Consider the following 19,392-nt stretch of genomic DNA (forward strand, 5'->3'; position numbering starts at 1 on the left):
TCAAATACATAATTTGACTCAAAAACAAATAGGACTAAAAAGATACGACTAACTTATCAAATTAAATAATAAACTAATTATTATTTAAAAATAATCTCCTCCAAGCCACCCATAAGATTTTATGGAACCGCCCTTCATAAAGTAATATCGCATGTTTAATACATCCGAGGTTTTATTGATCGAGAGGATTCTTAAACCTCTTGAAGGCGTGCATCATGTCACCGTCATCGTTCCCACCACCGTTCTTCACGACGTCTCCGTCATCTCACAGCTTCAAATTGGTAAAGTCTCCCTCCCTCAGTTATGTTTATGTTTAGATTAAGAACCACTGCTTCATATCTGCATCTGAAATGAACAATAAACTAAAATAATAATAATAATATATAATTTTTTAGTAATATTATTTATGTTCGGAATACGTAGCAGTTCTTTTTTAAATATTGTTTCCCTGTCATGTTTCGCTGACCTGTTGCTGGTAGTACTACCTGAACCAGTACTCACCTCTTTTTATTTCAAAACTAAAAAATAAATAAATAAATTATTGGATTAAAGTCTGAATATTCTATCACAGAGAAAAGCTGTTAATGCTATTTGATGTATATCACGTCTAATAGTTTGTTCTTTTGTGTACTGCTTGATTAACTTAACTTATACTATTTCAAACCGACATTCGAATACTTTATTCTAAATTTAATGTAAGATAAAAAACGTTTTGGATTAAGGGAAAATTAGAAAAGATGTTAATGTTCTTTGACGTGAAGTAATTGTTTGTTTTTGTGTTGTTTGAATAGTTAAAGTGCTAAACCAAGCACGGTTAGAAGCGAACGCGAGAGTGAAAGGAGATCAAAGCTACCGAAACAAGTGGCCAAGCCCTTATGCAGTGGTGTGCGGGGTGCTGCTTTTGCTATCGTTTTTCAAGTATATTTATTCACCATTTAAATGGCTGGCTCTTGGAGCTGTAGCTGTGGGAATCATACCCCTGGTTTTGAAAGCTATTGCATCGCTGCGGAACCTTACATTCGACATCAACCTTCTCATGCTCATTGCAGGTACACTATATCTATCAATATCTCAGCTGCATATATAAGTAATAGCTGAAAATGTTATTATTCGGATGACTATTCAACGTTTTCATCATAATAAAAGAAAAGAGTTATAACATGTAACGATTTGTTGGTAATCAGCGAACAAATCACACAATTGACGATTCAATTAGAAAAAGATGATATACACAAACTGATTCTTGAATTAAAATACTGAAAGTATGCGATTGAATATACTGAATACATGATCGTTAATTTGTCTGACATCATTCCCTATTTATAGATCAAGTAATTACATATTAACCCTACTAAATACAATAATTACAATAAGACCCCTATACTTAATATAAATTAATAAGTTTAGTTTATATACTAATACTCCCCCTTAAACTAAACTTAGTTTAAGTGAGGTCTTCGTTTCTTCAAGATCCGGTTGCCATCACAGTAGCGTTGGTTCGTCATCTTCATCCCAGATCAAGTTTGCCTCCTCCCTTCTTTTCCAATTTGGACATTCAATCCTGAAATGCCCACGTTCATTACACTTGAAACATTTTATGTGATCCTTGTTCTGTTGGGCTTTATTTCCATGTTTATTCTTCCAAGTCTTCCCATGCTTGCCTCGACCACGTTCTTTGTTTTCTTGCTTTGAACTTTCATGACCGCAATGTTCACACTTTTGTTCATTTACTTTCTCTTTTCCTTCTTCTTTAGTGAATAGAAGTCTGTCATGCATGTCTACCTCCTTGTTTTTCTTCTCGGTGCGTTCCTCGAAAGCCTTTAACCTTCCAACGGCTTCTTGGAATGGCATTACACCAAGATCCACAAACTGCTCGGTCGCAGCAACAATCTGTATGAATTTTTCTGGTACAGAACTGAGTAGCTTTCGGACCAGTTTCTTGTCATTAATATATGCCCAAGATTGCTCGCTTGTGATGCAATCTCACTTATTTTCCCGGCATACACATCAAGCGACTCGTCAACACCCATTTTTAGAGTCTCAAAATCTGACTCGAGTGTTTCTAAACGCGCTTCTTTAACTCTGTCAACTCCAACATGTCGAACCTTTAATGCATCCCAAATTTCTTTGGCCGAAGTAAATTTGCAATACCATGTTTTCTGATGCGTGCTGTGCGTGCGCGTGGTAAAATATAAAGGGATGGGATGATTTGCTTTTGCACAAGATCGTGTTTTAAATTTATAAAAGTGATTTCTACAAAGACTAAACACACACAAAATAGGCAAGTGTACCTATCGTATATGTAGAATAGTATTGGTAAGAACCAAGTATCGATCCGTGGACACGGATGTTTCTAATGATAAATCGTTGTTTTACTTTAATCAGAGGTTTTAATCATTTTGGGGTTAATTTTTGAACTTTTTATAAAATATAAATACTTATATATAATATATAGGTGACCAAGACAAGAAATTCTAAACGAGTTGTTCAATAATACGAAGGATACCATCTAAGATCAAGAATCCACTCCATTTTAGCATTGATAATTAATATTCAAACATGTGATAAACTTGCCGTAGCAATATATGATAGACAGCTCCTTAAGCCTTAAGTGTAGGGGTGAGCAAGTTAAGGGTCGGACCCTTGAAACCCGGTTACCCGACTCTTAAAACCCTTAATTAGACCCGAATAAATAATATGGGTAGGGTAAAGGGTATTTAAATTTCACCTTAAAGGGTGAAAGGGTTTCAAGGGTCCGACCCTTTTTCAAACCCTTGACCCTTTTACCAGATAGATATACATCAGATTCACGATTAATATAAAATTTATGAGAGGTTTGTATTTCATATGATTCATCAGAAATTTCCAACTACTAAGAAAAATAAAAATAAAGGGTCATGCTACTAAATGGAAACATATATATGAAAATCACTGAATTGTGGTCTACAAGTAATTTGTGAATGTGAATATTGTTTGTATCAATTCAAATGATTGATAAACTTTCGAAGTTAAATTTTACTACGTTATTAAATGAAAGTATAATTGTTCTATGATTCATATATTAAAGTCATTTATGAGATATACAACTTGTAAATGCAGAAAAAGGAGATGTGATTACTGTCTTAAAGAGTAAATGGTTGGACCCTTGAAACCCTTATTTATACCCGACCCTTTTATTAGTTAGAGGGTAGGGTCTCGGGTCCAAGTTTCTTCCTAAAAGGGTAAAGGGTCCGGGTAGGGTATTAGGTAAAAGGGTCGGGTCTTACCCTTTAAACAGTCCTACTTAAGTGAGAATCTTTGGCACTAAGGAGGTAACATGCGTATTTTAAAGTCCATCATTTCCTAATGTCATGCTACCTCAATGATGTCAATTTAAGTTGGCAAGTAGTTTTGTAAAGTAGAAAGATTAGGATTGACTTCGATTTCTCAAATACCAATTCTAACAAATTCGGGTGGTTGTAGTTAACTCACACAAACTCCCCTTGGTTGATTTATGTAGGTTATATTTACACATTCAATTAACATATGATTTCTTTAACTAAAATGATATCCTAAGCAAAGTCATTTTCGGATTACCAAGACTTAGAGAAATACATCATAACTTATATCTCATCATTTCTAAGTACAATATAAGGATCCATGTTTCGATAATGTATCAAAGTATTTCTATCTTTCAAGAACATGAATCGATCATGAACGATTGCCAATAGAATTGACAACCACCAACTTTGAATTAGTGATTTAAGATGGTGAAACAATTCTCATCAAAAGATAATTGTAATATAACCATGTACTTTACTAGACTACACCACATGTTTTGTATAATTATCAAGTAAAACAAAGCTTCTTCATAGATTTTAGATGGTAAAAGGAGTTTAGCTCATAATGAGCATGATGATAAACATTAAGATGAATGATGATAACAAATACATTATTAAACTTAGAACAATCTAACCAAATGTAGATGAATCTTCCTTCTTAATGATGGTGATGATAGATGATGATGATGGTTAATGGTGCTGACCTCCAAGCCTTCAAACTCTTCACTAAATCTTCTATATGAGTGTTAGTGTGTGTTTTTATAAGAGAAAACCGGATAGAATTCTTTTCAAGGCACACCAAATGAGTGCAACATGAGCCACTATTTATAGGCAATCTGGAGTGAGAAGCACGGCCCCGTGCTTTCGTAGCCCTCGTGCTTTTTAGTGACATGTGCTAATTATTTTTGTCGTTTCTGGAAGGTAGGCACGGCCCCGTGCTTCCTGAGGCACGCCCCCGTGCTTTTTAGTGACATGTGCTAATTCTTTATGTCTTTTCTTGTAGATTTTTTTGTCTTTTCTGAAAAGTGACCAGAAGCACGGCCCCGTGCTTCCAAAAGCACAGCCCCGTGTTTCCAAAAGCACAGCCCCATGTTTCCTGAATCACAGCCCCATGTTTTGCTGTTTTCTTTGATTTTTCTTTGGCTTTTTATTCGTTTCTTCGTTTGAGGCTTGGATTCACCTGAAAATACATTTTAACATGATAAGTAGTTATTGTAACTATATTATACGATAGAAGATGCAGTTTTTAGAGATTATTTGATGCTAAAAAGATGTATATTTTTATATACATCAAACATCCCCACACTTGAACCTTACTTGTCCTCAAGCAAGCTACTTATAAATATTCTCTAAAAATAGCAAGTTAAGACCATAGCTTAAACATCCCCTAAAAGAGTTCCAAGAAAATGGGAACAAAATAACCAACCTTAAATCATAAGAATATATGAAGTGATATATAAAAAGGCGATTTGTTTTTATGAGCTTCTGTTTATGTAAAACGTCACGTTCTCACAATGTTCACTCACTCTTGGTTTTATATCTGATCATATCTGTGATGTATGTATGTGAACACTCTTAGCCAAGATGTAACCTGTGAAAAATAAGCTTGCAACAAGTTCAAATCTCCACCTTTGTGAAGGGTTGCATAGATCAGAAGGTAATTTGGGTTGGTTTTGTGTGAGTGTAGGGATTTGGTATTTTGTGGTGGTTCAGAGGTTTAGGTTAATGAGGATGAGGATGGTAAATACAACTTTTGCTGATTGTCGGGAGTCTTAAGATGTCTTCAACTGTTAGCTCCTTTCTCCCGATTGCGAGTTATTATTATTTTTTTAATTTTTTTTACAAGTGACTCTTTTAAGGTCAGATCGTCAAGACCAGTTTTGTCGAGGATGTGGATCAGTTCTTCCTCAATCCTGCTATGAACATAACTCCCAACTCTAATGGATCGTTCGGCTTTGAGCCTAATAGCCCCCACCCTCATTAGTTCGGTATATTTATGTGAGATTGAGTTTGACTTTTTCTACATCTTCCTTCGTGGGATCAGTTTCCGTATCCTAAGCATTGTTCATATATTTTTGCTATTCTTTTCATTGCGCTTTTCGAAACTCCACAAAATGGTGGCCTTTGTTCGTCTTGGCGCCACTTTTTCTTCACCTCATTTCTAAAGAGAAAGATTCTCTCCCTAAGTTCTGGAGGCAGCCTAGGCTTTTCGAAATGTATGCAACAAAGGAAATTGAAATCGAAAGAATGCATTTCCAGTTCTTTAGGGTCTGCCGGTAAAAGACCAGTGTTGTATTTTACCGGTGAGAGGGATAAAGTGGTATGGTAAGGTTTTGTAAGGTTTTTGGTTTTGTGATTTGAAGAATGGTTCGATGGGATTGTGACAATATTACCTTCTTCCTTATACAACGCTTCGTACGGTCTTGAAATGAATAATTGCGACAAGTTCTAAATCACACGAAACATATGACTCACTCAAAGCTTCCGAAAAAATATTTATATGGCATGAGGTTTATCTCACAGTAACGGAGGGATTGGGTATAAACGCCATATTTTGCATAAATTTCTTCTCAATATTACAAAACTTCTTTTTACTTTTTCACTTTTAGTTTATAGTAGAATTTTTTAGTTGGTTATTTGCAAAAAAATTTCTTGGATTTTTCTTTAGGTTTTGTTATAAAGCCAGTCTTTGTTTGCTACAAAAATTTTGTTATTAGAGAATCTTATAATTAGTTGAGCAAGTAATTGGTCAAGTAATTCCCCTCCCCACATTTGAATCTCACATTGTCCTCAATGTGAAAAGATTCATAAAATGATTAATAATAAGATTCATATGAAGTATGGAGGGTAAAATGGAAAGGAACTTCCCTACGGTCTAACGAAATTTTGACAGAACGTCCCCTATTTTTCGTCCGTTTTCCTGTAGTGTACCTAAGTAATATAACTGCAAACAACTAACAAACATTCAAATCACAATTATTATATATTTATTATTATTATTATTATTTTATTTATTTACAATGCCTAGTTTAATCAGGGTCTTGGCTAGACCCTACTCCCAATATGTTCATCGGTTTTTGTGGAGGATTAGTACCTCTGAGACGGTCTCGAATGGTCCATCTATGTATGGTTTTAATCGATGTCCATTAACTTTGAGCTTGTGGCCGTCAGAATTTGAAATCTCAACTGTCCCGTAGTCAAAAACTGATTCAACTATGTGTGGAACTGTCCAACGAGATTTCAACTTTCCTGGGAAAAGACGTAAACGTGTTTTGTATAACAATACACGATCGCCAACTTGAAATTTTTTGTTTCCTTTTAAATGGGCGTCGTGTAAACGTTTAGTCTTTTCTTTGTAAGACCAGGAATTTTCATATGCCAGTGCTTTTAGTTCTTCTAGTTCGTGAATTTGATCTTTCCGGTTTTTACCGGCGGACATTAGATCAAAGTTCACTTCTCTGAGAGCCCAGTAAGCTTTGTGCTTTAGTTCTACGGGTATATGACATGCTTTCCCATAAACAAGTTTGAAGGGTGTTGTTCCTATGGGGGTTTTGTAGGCTATCCTAAGGGCCCACAAAGCGTCATCTAATTTTTCTGCCCAATTTTTGCGATTCATTCCTATGGTTCTTTCTAGGATCCTTTTAATTCCCCAATTCGAGACTGCTACTTGCCCACTGGTCTGAGGGTGATATGGTGTTGCCAAACGGTGGTGAACTCCATATCGTGCTAAGACTTTGTCCATTAAGGTATTACAGAAGTGGGTACCTCTGTCGCTGATTAGCGCTTTTGGAGTACCGAATTGTGAAAACAACTTTTTCAGAAATCGTACAACTACTCGAGCATCGTTAGTGGGAAGAGCTTGTGCTTCTACCCATTTAGACACGTACGACTGCTACAAGGATTACTTATTTCTGAATGAGTTAGAAAATGGGCCCATGAAATCTATTCCCCATACATCAAAGACCTCAGAAAATTGAATGCCTTTTTGAGCCATCTCATTTTTTGCTGCAATGTTTTCGGCTCTTTGACAAGCATCGCATGCTTGGATCAAAGCATGTGTGTCTTTATATATGGTGGGCCAGAAAAATCCTGCATCAAACACTTTTCTGACCGTAGTGGCGGTACCGTGGTGCCCACCAGTAGGTCCTTCATGACAGTGTTTGAGAATATCTAAGGCCTCCTTTCCCGCTACACACCTACGAACAACCTAATCGGCCCCTATCCTAAACAAGTATGGATCTTCCCAGATAGAACTTAAGGTCGGAGAAGAATTTCTTCCGTTGTTGATGAGTTAGCCATTTTCTTAGGATTCTACAAACCAGATAGTTCGCGAAATCGGCAAACCAAGGACTTTCAACTTCCTCCTGCATGACTGCTTGGATTGCATGAGAACATCATGTGGAAAATTATCATTGATAATTTCCTCGTGGTGTCCTTTTGAAGCTGGGCATTCTAAGCGCAAAAGATGGTATGCGGCTACATTTTCTGCTCCTTTTTTGTCCTTAACTTCAATGTCGAATTCTTGGAGTAGTAGAATCCATCGGATGAGTCTGGGTTTTGCATCTTGTTTGTTGAAGAGGTATCTTATGGCGGCATGGTCGGTGTATACTATGGTTTTGGAAAGAACTAGGTAGGATCTAAATTTTTCAAAAGCAAAGACTACTGCTAGTAACTCTTTTTCCGTTGTGGTGTAATTTTCTTGTGCATCGTTAAGAGTTTTACTGGCATAGTAAATTGGGTGAAAGTGTTTTTCTTTGCGTTGTCCGAGTACGGCTCCAACTGCAAAGTCACTTGCATCGCACATGATTTCGAATGGAAAGGTCCAATCGGGTGTAATCATGATTGGTGTGTTGACAAGTTTGTCTTTTAATATGTTGAATGATTCAACACATTCTTCAGAGAAGGCGAATGGTGCGTCTTTCTCCAGAAGTTTGGTCATAGGTCTAGCAATTTTGGAGAAGTCTTTTATGAAGCGGCGGTAGAAGCCTGCGTGTCCTAGAAAACTTCTAATGGCTCTGACTGAAGTTGGTGGTGGAAGTTTGGATATGGTTTCTATTTTGGCTCTATCAACTTCTAGTCCTGCTTAGGATATCTTGTGACCTAGAACGATGCCTTCTTTGACCATAAAATGGCATTTTTCCCAGTTGAGTACTAAGTTTACTTCTTCACACCTAGCCAACATTTTGTCTAAATTTTTTCGGACAATGATCAAAGGAGTCTCCAAAGACTGAGAAGTCTTCCATGAATACTTCCATAGAGTGTTCGATCATTTCGTGAAAGATGGCCACCATGCATCGCTGGAAGATGGCTGGAGCATTACATAGTCCAAATGGCATTCTTCGGTAGGTGAAGGTTCCATACGGACATGTAAATGTGGTTTTATCCTGATCTTCAGGAGCAATGGGAAATTGGAAATATCCGAAAAATCCGTCAAGAAAACAATAGAACATTTTTCCAGATAGACGTTCAAGCATTTGATCGATAAAAGGAAGTGGAAAATGATCTTTTCTTGTGGCATCATTAAGCTTCCGGTAGTCAATGCAAACTCGCCAGCCTGTGATGGTACTCATTGGTATTAACTCGTCCTTCTCGTTCATTACGACCGTCATTCCTCCCTTCTTGGGTACTACTTGAACGAGACTTACCCAAGATGAATATGAGATTGGGTAGATTAATCCGGTATCAAGCAGTTTGATTACTTCCTTCTTCACCACATCTTGCATGTTGGGATTGAGACGTCTTTGATGTTGGACCACCGGTTTATATTCTTCCTCCATGAGAATTTTGTGAGTACAAAAGGAGGGGCTGATGCCCTTGATATCCATGATTTTCCATGCGATAGCCTTCTTATGATTTTTGAGAACCTAAAGAAGTTCGTCTTTCTCTTCTTTAGAAAGGTGAGATGAAATAATTACTGGGAGTTGAGAGTCTTTTTCAAGAAAGGTGTATTCGAGATGGTTTGGTAGTTCTTTTAATTCTAAGGCTGGTGGTTCTTCGATTGATGGTTTTGATTTTTCATTGCTTTCAGTGATCTCATATACTATTTCCGATGCTTCCTGATAGTTATTGACAGTATTGAGATTATTGTTTTCTAAAATGGGTTTGGTAATAGTGTCAGTTAAGATTTGTGTTTCTAATGAGGTATTAATGGAGGATTTCCACACATAGAAACTCACGATAGAATCGATGATGTCGACACAGTATAATGTGTCATCGTGATGTTGTGGATATTGCATAGATTTTCCTATGTCAAAAGTGATTGCCTCGTCATTGACCCTGAGAGTGAGTTTGCCGATGCAAACATCAATAATAGCCTTTGCGGTGGCTAAAAAGGGTCTTCCTAAAATTAGAGGTACGCTTTTGTCTTCCTCCATGTCTAAAATTACAAAATCTACTGGGAAAACAAACTTGTCAATTTTGACAAGAAGGTTCTCAACAATGCCCCGAGGATATTTAACAGATTGGTCAGCTAACTGAATGCTCATGCAGGTGGCTTTTGGTTCTCCTCTCCCTAGTTTTGCAAAAACCGCATAAGGCATTAAATTAATACTAGCTCCTAGGTCAGCCAGGGCATTGCTAACAGATAAATTTCCTATGAGACAAGGGATAGTAAAGCTCCCTGGATAGGTCATTTTTGTCGGTAGCTTGCTTTAGAGGACGGCTGAACATTCTTCACTTAGGGTGACATGCGAGAGCTTCTCCAGCTTCCTTTTGTTTGTCAGCACTTCTTTGAGAAACTTGGTATATTTTGGCATCTGAGCAATAGCCTCGACGAAGGGGATGTTGATATGGAGTTGCTTAAAGAGTTCTAGAAACTTCCCATACTGAGCTTCCAATCGCTCCTGCTTCAGTCTTCCGGGGTATGGAATAGGCGGAACATAAGTTCGGACTGGCTCCTTAGGCTGTACTGTGTTTGTTGGGGTCAGCCTCTCCTATGTTTCATTAGGAGACTTCTTCTCCTAACTGGTTCTGAAGCAGGTGAGACAACAGTAGTTGTACCGCTCCTGAGTGTAACGGCGTTAGCTGTTGCATTCGGGTTGGTGATTGTGTTGCTTGGAAGAGTGCCAGGTGGTCTTTCGGATAATTGTCGAGCAATTTTTCCGATTTGGGTTTCTAGGTTCTGAAGTGATGCTTGTTTAATTTTGAGATCGGCTTCATGTTTTAATAATACTCCGCTGATATCAACAGCTCTTGAGTCAGCCTTCTTCTCTGCTTCATTTGTTTTGGTCATGAGTTGGATTAGCATTTCTTCGATCTTTGAGTAGCTTGGGTTTTGATGGCTACTAGAACTTTGATCTTGAAATTGAGGTTTAGGCTGGAAAGATTTATTCATCGGTCTCTTTTCAAATCCGGGTAAAGGTTGAGTGTTACCTCCGTCTTTCCAACTGAAATTTGGGTGGTTTCTCCATCCTGGATTGTAGTTATTGCTGAAAGCGTTGTTCTGTCTAGTGATGAAATCGACTTCTTCCATGGCCATGATGGTTTGTTTACAGTCACTCGTCTTATGATTTCCTCCACAATTGTCACAGGCGAGTCTGGTTTTTGATAGCTCGGCTTGAAGTTGTTCGAAATTTTTAGAAAGGGCTTCAAGTTGTGCTGTGACAAGAGTGTTAGAATCAACGTGGTGAATTCCTTTATGGGTAGGTGTAGATCTTGGTGGGTTGTAAGCAAAACTTTTCTTTGCGGCCTTCTCCAGGACTTCAAATGCTTAGTTAAGTGATTTGGATCCCAGGTCTCCACCAGCGATCTGGTCGATGGCCTGTTTATTTTGACTGGATTGTGCGTCAAAGAAAGTTTGAACTTGTAACCATACGCTCAGTCCATGACGTGGACATCTTCTTAGAAGACTTTTGTATCTTTCCCATGCTTCGTGTAACGATTCATCATCATCGGTCCGGAATCCGGTAATGCTGGCTCGGTATTTGGCAGTTTTATTGGGCGGAAAATATTTGAGGAGAAACTGTTCAACCATCTGGTCCCAAGTGGTGATGGAACCAGAGGAAATAGATTCTATCCATTCTAGGGCTTGGCCCCTTAGACAGAAAGGAAAGAGTTTAAGCTTGATTTGATCGTCTGAACAGTTTTGGATTTTAAAGGTTCTGCAGATTCGTAGGAATCGAGATATGTGAGAAAGAGGGTCTTCGTCGAGGAGACCATGAAATTGAACTGAATTTTCTACCATATAAATGGTGCTTGATTTGATTTCGAAATTTTCGATGATTTCGGGTGGAGCCACTCCATTGCTGTAGCCTTCGAGAGTTGGCTTGGCATATTGGCTCATGTTCGGCTCATTGTTCTGGGCCGCCATCATTTCTTCGGTTTGATTTTCTCCTGATGTGGTGGTGTCTATTGATTCGTCTTTGATTGCTTGGGCGGTTTCTACAGTCCCGTTTACGTGCTCGTCGACGAAAGAATCGTTTCGGTTCAGAAATTGGAGAAACAAGCTCAGGCTCAAAAGTAGAGGACATACATGGGACTAAATCAAAATTAAACACTAAAGTAAAAGTTAGCTAAGATTGGTCTAAGTTAAACAACAAATTAGGCTAAGCTATTTTAAACTAAACTAAGTTCTAAATTAATTAATTTAAAGTAAAATAAAGATAAAAAGTAGGCTAGCCGTAAAATTATATATTTTAGTATTTAGTAAAAAATAATAAAGATAAATTAAATAGAAGTTAAAAATTTGTATAATTATAAACAATGATTAATTTAAAACTTGGATTGTTCTTAGAAACGTACCGTGTCCCCGGCAACGGCGCCAAAAACTTGATGCGTGCAGTGCGTGCGCGTGGTAAAATATAAAGGGATGGGATGGTTTGCTTTTGCACAAGATCGTGTTTTAAATTTATAAAAGTGATTTCTACAAAGACTAAACATACACAAAATAGGCAAGTGTACGATCGTATATGTAGAATAGTATTGGTAAGAATCAAGTATCGATCCGTGGACACAAATGTTTCTAATGATAAATCGTTGTTTACTTTAATCAGAGGTTTTAATCATTTTGGGGTTAATTTTTGAACTTTTTATAAAATATAAATACTTATATATAATATATAGGTGACCAAGACAAGAAATTCTAAACGAGTTGTTCAATTATACGAAGGTTACCATCTAAGATCAAGAATCCACTCCATTTTAGCATTGATAATTAATATTCAAACATGTGGTAAACTTGCCGTAGCAATATATGATAGACAGCTCCTTAAGCCTTAAGTGAGCATCTTTGCCACTAAGGAGGTAACATGCGCATTTTAAAGTCCATCCTTTCCTAATGTCATGCTACCTCAATGATGTCAATTTAAGTTGGCAAGTAGTTTCGTAAAGTAGAAAGATTAGGATTGACTTCGATTTCTCAAATACCAATTCTAACAACTTCGGGTGGTTGTAGTTAACTCACACAACCTCCCATTGGTTGATTTATGTAGGTTATAATACACATTCAATTAACATATGATTTCTTTAACTAAAATGATATCCTAAGCAAAGCCATTTTTGGATTACCAAGACTTAGAGAAATACATCATAACTTATATCTCATCATTTTTAAGTACAATATAAGGATCCATGTTTCGATAATGTATCAAAGTATTTCTATCTTTCAAGAACATGAATCGATCATGAACGATTGCCAATAAAATTGACAACCACCAACTTTGAATTAGTGATTTAAGATGGTGAAACAATTCTCATCAAAAGATAATTGTAATATAACCATGTACTTTACTAGACTACACCACATGTTTTGTATAATTATCAAGTAAAACAAAGCTTCTTCGTAGATTTTAGATGGTAAAAGGAGTTTAGCTCATAATGAGCATGATGATAAACATTAAGATGAATGATGATAACAAATACATGATTAAACTTAGAATAATCTAACCAAATGTAGATGAATCTTCCTTCTTAATGATGGTGATGATAGATGATGATGATGGTTGATGGTGATGACCTCCAAGCCTTCAAACTCTTCACTAAATCTTCTATATGAGTGTTAGTGTGTGTTTTTATAAGAGAAAATCGGATAGAATTCTTTTCAAGGCACACCAAATGAGTGCAATATGAGCCACTATTTATAGGCAATCTGGAGTGAGAAGCACGGCCCCGTGCTTTCGTAGCCCCCGTGCTTTTTAGTGACGTGTGCTAATTATTTTTGTCGTTTTCTGGAAGGTAGGCACGGCCCCATGCTTCCTAAGGCACGCCCCCGTGCTTTTTAGTGACATGTGCTAATTCTTTTTGTCGTTTCCGAGAGGTAAGCACGACCCCGTGTTTCCAAAAGCACGGCCTCGTGTCCAGCTGCTCACTATTTTGTCTTTTCTTGTAGATTTTTTTGTCTTTTCTGAAAAGTGACCAGAAGCACGGCTCCGTGCTTCCAAAAGCACAGCCCCGTGTTTCCAAAAGCGCAACCCCATGTTTCCTGATGCACAGCCCCATGTTTTCTGAAGCACAGCCCCATGTTTTGCTGTTTTCTTTGGTTTTTCTTTGGCTTTTCATTCGTTTCTTCGTTTGAGGCTTGGATTCACCTGAAAATACATTTTAACATGATACGTAGTTATTGTAACTATATTATATGATAGAAGTTGCAGTTTTTAGAGATTATTTGATGCTAAAAAGATGTATATTTTTATATACATCTTTTTCTGGAATCGCTTGGAATAGTAATGCAATTGCAGTATTATCCTTTTTCTCATCAACTTCGCTGACCTCTTTTGGTTTGATGGCTTCCCAAATTCCATGGACGTTAAAAATCGATCTGATCTTTATAGCCCAAATGGTGTAATATGTGGAGTTTAACACAGGGCATTGAATACTCATTGATGTCCCTCCTTCCTTTGAAGTCACAACTTCTTTATCCTTGGACTCGACCATTTTACGAGTTTTCTTTTTCGCAATCTTGATAAATTTACTATTAAAATTTAGAAAATTTTGTTGTCAACTTTAATCTAAACAGTTTCGGGTTATAAACAAACCAACTGTTAATCCCAGAAATAGTACACGGGTTTAACAAGGCAAGTCTAAACCAACTGTTTGTCTCAACCAACAACAGTGCATGGGTTTATCCGTTGCCTAAGCCAACTATTCAAAACACAAACGGTATACTGGTTTATCCAACCGCTTCGACCAAGAATAGTATCCGGGTTTGGGTTTTCGGTTGCAAGGAAAATCAAAACCAATTGTTCGTCTCCACCGACAACAATACTTGGGTTTTTCGGTTGCAAAACAAATCAAACCGATTATCTTTAACTTTTCTGATTTTTCTAAACAAAATCAGCCCTTCTATTAACTAGAGAAAAAATGAATTAGAAACTTAATCGTACAATATTTGATGTTTCTGATTTCTGGTTCTTTTTTTTCTCTTAAATTCTGATTGTAACACACAACAAAGCAAGCACAATCTCTGATCACAACCCTGATTAGTTTCTTGATTAAAAATATTCGTTCAGCCCTTTTTCTTGGTTGATGACTATACAATTTTCCTCAAAATTATTTTCTTGATAACAAGAACTGCCAATTGATCAGTTACTAAAATAAAACAAAAAAGGCAACAATGGCCTCTTTTTCATCGAGATCCAAGACAACAAAAAACACAAATAGTTTATGGCAATCAGATGATTTCTAATTGAATTGATTTCCTGATCAATTTGTTGACTGAGACAGAATCTCCTTTAATTGATCAATTCAATTATATGGGTTTTCTTGATTTCAACTTATTACAACTCTTAACCAGAATCAATTGTTCACGGCCCTTAATCGATTCAATTAATCACACAGATTAATTCCAATTATTTGATTATAACCAGTGACGTTCACAAAATGAATTCCCAAATCAATTGATGCTTCAGATCGATCTGATTATCACAGGCTTCTCAAACCTTGGCCCTGATGCCACTGTTGGTAATCAGCGAACAAATCACACAATTGACGATTCAATTAGAACAAGATGATATACACAAACTGATTCTTGAATTAAAATACTGAAAATATGCGATGGAATATACTTAATACACGATCGTTAATTTGTCTGACATCATTCCTTATTTATAGACCAAGTAATTACATATTAACCCTACTAAATACAATAATTACAATAAAACCCCTATACTTGATATAAATATTAATAAGTTTAGTTTATATACTAATACGATCCACAGTGGAGTTTAAGTAGAATGAATTGAACCTTCTTAACATAACACTAACAGACCCCTGCTAACATTTGCAGTTGGAGGATCTATTTCCCTAAAGGATTACTGGGAAGCCTGGACGATTGCGTTTTTGTTGACTTTATCAGAATGGCTCGAGGCAAGGGCCAGTCACAAGGTTTGCTTGCGACACCATCTCTCACACACACGCGCGCTTGCTACTAATTTCATGGGAATTATACATGCAGGCCACTGCTGTGATGTCAGCATTGATGAGCATAGCTCCTGAAACCGTTGTGTTAGCTGAGACTGGTGAAGAAGTCAACACTAAGGCAGTGCTGGTCAATACCAGGCTTGCTGTTAAGGCAGGGACCATGATTCCCATTGATGGAGTAGTTGTGGACGGGAATTCTGAAGTTGATGAGAAGGCTTTGACTGGTGAATCATTTCCTGTTTCCAAACAAGTAGATTCCAATGTTTGGGCAGGCACACTCAATCTAAATGGTTTGTTATGTTCTAAACCAACTAAGTAAAGAAGATCTGGCTTCTTCACATATTCATTATAGAAAACTATATATTACCTTTGAGTTTTATCAGGCTATATCACTGTTAAAACTACCGCACTAGCTGAGGCTTGTGTAGTAGCAAAGATGGAAAAGCTTGTTGAGGAAGCTCAGAATAATAAGTCAAAAACTCAAAGATATGTAGACAAAATCTCCAAGTATTAAACCCCAGGTACAGTTCTTTTGTACAATTATAAACAACAACTAATAATAACAAGGTTTTAACATATGTGGGTCGTGCAGCTGTGTATGTAGTAGCCGCATGCTTAGCTGGAATACCTGCCGCCTTACGGGTTCATGATGTAGAAAAATGGTATCACTTAGCCTTGGTGGTTCTGGTAAGAACATGCCCATGTGCGCTTATCTTGTCTACACCCGTTGCAGCATTTTGTGCATTGTCAAAGGCAGCCACATCTGGACTTCTGGTTAAAGGGGCGGACTACCTCGAGATCCTTTCTACGGTCAAGTCTATTTGTTTTGACAAAACCGGCACCATCACTAAGGGAGATTTCTCTGTGTCCAACTTCCATCCCCTCATTAACGATCACAGATTGTTATATTGGTACGTTTACACTCTTTGTCTAAATTGTTTGAAATAAACTGTCCTATTTATCTTCTTTTTGTTTTCTTTCTTTGGTTAGGGTTTCGAGCCTAGAGAGCAAGTCTAGCCATCCAATGGCTGCAGCGCTTGTAGACTATGTACGCGCTCAGTCAGTCGAACCACAGCCGGACAACGTGGAGGAATTTAATGATTTTCCGGGCGAAGGCATTTTTGGAAAGATTGATGGACAGGATGTTTATGTTGGAGACCAAAAGATTGGCATCAGAGCAGGGTGCTCACAAGGTAAACATCGCCTTATGTTTTCTCTAAATATAATATTTTCTAACTTGTTTTCTGTCAGTTCCAAGGAGCGGGAGTGAAGGGAACTCGATTGGATACATATTTTTGGGATCAACCGCTGCAGGAATCTTCAGTCTCTCTGATTCATGTAGAATCGGAGTAAAGGGGGCGCTCGAAGAACTTAAATCAATGGGGATCAGAACCGCGATGCTAACGGGAGATTGTCAAGCTGCAGCTGACCACGCACAAAAACAGGTGAACATCAAACTTTAGTGTCTCTGTTCTCAACTTTTCTTGGTTTCTCTGTGCCTAAAATGCTCTTGCTTTTTCAGTTAGGAGGTGCATTGTACGCGGTTCATGCACCGCTTTTACCTCAAGATAATGCCAAAATTATCAAGGAAATCCAAAAGGAATCCAAAACAGCCATGGTTGGGGATGGGTTAAATGACGCGCCTGCTTTGGCCACAGCAGACATCGGTATCTCGATGGGCGTGTCCAGATCTGCTTTAGCAAACGAGATCAGACATATCATCCTAATGTCAAACGATATCAGAAAAGTCCCAGCAGCCGTGAGGCTCGCCAGAAAAACCCGCACAAAATATTTGAAAATATATCCATTGCCATAGTCACCAAGGCTGCTGTAATTGCATTAGCTATCGCGGGCCACCCCTTAGTTTGGGCTGCCGTTCTTGCTGATGTCGGGACCTGTTTGCTAGTCATTTGCAACAGCATGCTTCTGCTACGAGGTACATCCGCGGGAAGCACCAAAACAACGCAGCAGTGTGTGTCTGCTACTAACGCTTAGAAGAAGGATAGTTGTTGTGGTCCTGAAAATATTGTACAAGGGCCCCTGGTACAAGAAAATGACACTTGCTGTGCCCGTGCTGATACATCCAAAATGGAATATAATGAGTTAGTCCATCCGCTCATTGACAAGAAGGAATATTTATCAGAAATTGTGATTGAATAAATATTGTTGGCGTGAAAAAAACATTGCTGGGAATTTGATTGACGTGTTAATGCGTCGGTGTAATATAAACATTGTTGCCCGTTTGGGAATTTGATTGCCATGCTAATGCATGGGTACTTTGTTGCCAGTTTGGAAATTTGATTTACATGTTAATATGTGGTTGTGATATACTGATATTGTTAGACGGTTTGTGGGCCTATGAGACTAATACACTTGTGGAAAAGTTAGTTACTGTATAAAACTATGAAAATGCTTATACAGGTGAACCCCACTCATCTCTCCGAAGATGTTATGCGATTTATTATTCTCTTGATATTTATTCGCCTAAACTAGTAACAGTCATAACTACCATATAGTTAGTTTACATTTCTTTGGATGGATTCAACAACTTTACTCGGATCAATCCGTGTTGTTAGCTAGGGAAAATTATTAACAACACTCGGATCTCGGATCTTAGTTTGTAAGAAAGAAAAGATAGAAAGGTAAAAAATGGGGGTTTGGTAGAGAGAGAATTCTCTTTATTTACAAGTGGGTTTTTAAATTATGAAGAGTTGGTTGGAGAAATGGGTAAAGTAGCTTTTTATATGGTCCCAATTTCTCCAATTTTTACATTTCACCTTATAAAATAGGGATATGGGTTTTTAATACTCTTAACTTTCACTCGTTGGTAGATAATACTCCCAACTAATGATTTGTCTCCCACCACTTCCAACTTATAACTTCTTTTCTTTTGTCACTCCTGAACTTAACGGACCCTAACCCCGTTAGTTTTTTTTTGCTAACGTGGCATTTTTTGCTTATGTGGCATGCAATGTGAAAAATACCTAATTAGAAAAATAATAAAAACCTAACAAAAAATTATATATATATATATAAACAAATAATATATATATATATATACACACACATACACAAACATACAGACAAAAGCACCACCATCACCATTTCATAACCACAGTCTACACCACTACATACCTCCACCACTTTAGCCTTTATTGCCACCTTCACCCCTTCCACTAGCCTCCTTTCTTTCACCACCACCAATAGCCTCCACCGCCTCCATCATTACGGGTCATGTTAGACTGACTCATATCAAAAGCCAACGACGTGATCAAGACTAAAGTGAAATAAACGAAGATGAGTTGAAGAATTGCATTATGGTTGTGATGGTGTAATGGGATTTCGGTTTTTCTAGTAACACCAGGGATTTCGGTTAGGCTAGTTTAGGCTTATTTGGGCTTGGCCTTTGAGCCTTTTATGGTAACCCTATATATAGTTAATGTTTAATCATTTTAGGGTTAGAAGTTGTTGAGGACTTTGAGAGCCACCATAATCCTAGAGAGCAAATACTGATTTGGGTAATCTCATGTACTATACGATTTAATAATGTAATCATGTGCATTTGGAGTATTATCGTGTTTATTGTAACACCCCGACCAAAGGCGGATTATACATCGGGGCGCCACATATTGCTTCATTACTCACGACACTATTGGTGTCAATATTTATTAATACACATTTTATCGCGCACGCGCAGCGGGGAAAATAAAGAACATAA

At 37.5% G+C, this 19,392-nt stretch overlaps 1 pseudogene across 1 annotated transcript; it reads left to right on the forward strand.

Moving 5' to 3' along the window:
- Nucleotides 1-167: 167 nt before the first annotated feature.
- Nucleotides 168-17,703, forward strand: LOC143559567 (cadmium/zinc-transporting ATPase HMA2-like; annotated as a pseudogene). The gene is made up of 9 exons (XR_013139961.1): nucleotides 168-281; nucleotides 792-1,049; nucleotides 15,541-15,638; nucleotides 15,709-15,964; nucleotides 16,058-16,195; nucleotides 16,267-16,585; nucleotides 16,665-16,867; nucleotides 16,926-17,119; nucleotides 17,197-17,703. The product of XR_013139961.1 is annotated as a cadmium/zinc-transporting ATPase HMA2-like (transcript).
- The last annotated feature ends 1,689 nt before the right edge of the window (nucleotides 17,704-19,392 follow it).

The sequence above is a fragment of the Bidens hawaiensis genome, unplaced genomic scaffold, assembly GCF_021521415.1.
Source record: "Bidens hawaiensis isolate Kalapana, Puna unplaced genomic scaffold, B.hawaiensis_p1.1 tig00019940_1, whole genome shotgun sequence".
NCBI classification, from domain to species: domain Eukaryota; kingdom Viridiplantae; phylum Streptophyta; class Magnoliopsida; order Asterales; family Asteraceae; genus Bidens; species Bidens hawaiensis.